General features: G+C 48.0%; 1 pseudogene; it reads left to right on the plus strand.

Moving 5' to 3' along the window:
• Nucleotides 1–998: 998 nt before the first annotated feature.
• Nucleotides 999–1,326, plus strand: LOC110341828 (annotated as a pseudogene).
• The last annotated feature ends 508 nt before the right edge of the window (nucleotides 1,327–1,834 follow it).

Consider the following 1,834-nt stretch of genomic DNA (forward strand, 5'->3'; position numbering starts at 1 on the left):
TAGGAAACAAACCCATAACCCAAAATGAACCAATCAATATGACTTGTTCCCCCACAGGATTCTGTTTGGTATTTTAATGAGCCAAACTCCCGAAATAAGAATCAATATCCATTATGGCCCCTTCAGAAAGAACAGTGGTCTCATCTTGTTACAAAGAGTTATCAGCAGAAAGTTCTCTCCAGTCTGTGTCTCCGGGGCCCAGGCAGTGGCCCATGGCAACAGCGCTCTGCTGGTCTCACTCAGTGACATTTGCTACTACAAATAGTTTACTAGGATCCCATTTGTCTGTGTCAGAATCTTTCACTTTGATAGAGGGAAAAGATGAAGTCTGCAGGAAGTGAGGCTGCTAGTTCTCAAAACCCTGGCCTTTCTCAGGGTGCCGTGTTTATGTCAGCATGAACCCAGGGGCTCCTGGAACATGAACTCCCATACTTAGGACACGCCACTGGGAAAACACAGCAGCATGTAGGATCCAGGGGATGCTATGTCCATCCTTCAGTTTGAAAGAGTGACAGCCAGAGGGTGGAATGTGGAGGGAGGAGGGGAAGGAAGGGATGAGGAAGGGAAGGAAGGAGGAAGAAAGGGAGGCAGGGAGGAAGGAGGGAAGGAGTATCAGCACAGACACAGCTCTCTCCTCAAAGGGATGAGAAAGTTTATTCTAGAGCCAAATCTGAGTGACCACAACCTAGAAACACAGATTTAGGTTACTCCAAATTCCATGTTCCAGCATGGTAATAGTTTCATAAAGTTATTTTTTAAATAACAGAACAAAGAAAAACCCCAGACACATTAGTTAAGAGATAAGGTATATGGTCCCGGGGTGTGTCCCCGCGAGAGGCCTGTGGGCGCAGGGACCAGCCGGGAGCCTCGGCTCCAGCCTCGTGTGATCCCGGGCTCCTGTGGGCCCTTGATGCAGTTGAGGCAGCGCGGGCCAGAGGGGAGCCCAGCCGGGTGGCGCGGTAGGAGGCTGTAGGGCCGCGGGCCCAGGCCGGTGACTGATGGACACCCTAGAAGAAGAGAACTTCGCGCTGTCCTTCTCCGCCTCTGATGCAGAATTTGATGCTGTGGTTGGGTGTTTAGAGGACATTATTATGGATGACAAGTCCCAGTTACTGCAGAGTGACTTCATGGACAAGTACTACCAGGAGTTTGAAGACACGGAAGAGAATAAACTCACCTATACCGCCATGTTTAATGAATATGCACCATAAGGATGAAGTGGCTGGTGACATCTTTGGCATGCTGCTCACATTCACGGATTTTCTGGCTTCCAAGGAGATGTTCCTGTACTACAGAGCAGTAAGTTATGAGCGCTCGCCTGTTTAGCCTCAGCAAGCCTCATGGAAAGCAAGCGGTGTTACTGCAGAGACAGCCACCTGCCCTGTGTCCGCTGTCTTTTGTGCCCCTGAAAATGGCTAGTATCGGTTTGTTAGCTTTTGAGGGATGAATAGAAGTTGCTGTTCCATGCTGCCCAGGACCTTTCTATGTCTTGATGAAACACGCTCAGTGTTTCCAACAAAGAGCAAGTCTCATTCTGTTACTTTACTATGTAGGCTCATTTAAATTAAAAAAAAAGTTTCAAGCAAAAAAAAAAGAAAGTATATGGTCCCAGAGTAGCAGGGGTCTCAGCTGTACACCTGATGCTGTGTGAGCACATTGGCTGTACACCTGATGCTGTCTGAACACAGCCTTCAGCTTTGGTTAGAAGAAGCCAGAGCTTTGTTTGCGCATCCCAATGCTTAATAGAAATTGACACAAAGATGCTAGGAGGGCAACAAATGGCTACTAATGGGGTAAAGACACCCCAAGGTTCTAAGACATTTTAACTCTCTGC

The sequence above is a fragment of the Mesocricetus auratus genome, unplaced genomic scaffold (genome assembly GCF_017639785.1).
Source record: "Mesocricetus auratus isolate SY011 unplaced genomic scaffold, BCM_Maur_2.0 Super-Scaffold_100691, whole genome shotgun sequence".
NCBI classification, from domain to species: domain Eukaryota; kingdom Metazoa; phylum Chordata; class Mammalia; order Rodentia; family Cricetidae; genus Mesocricetus; species Mesocricetus auratus.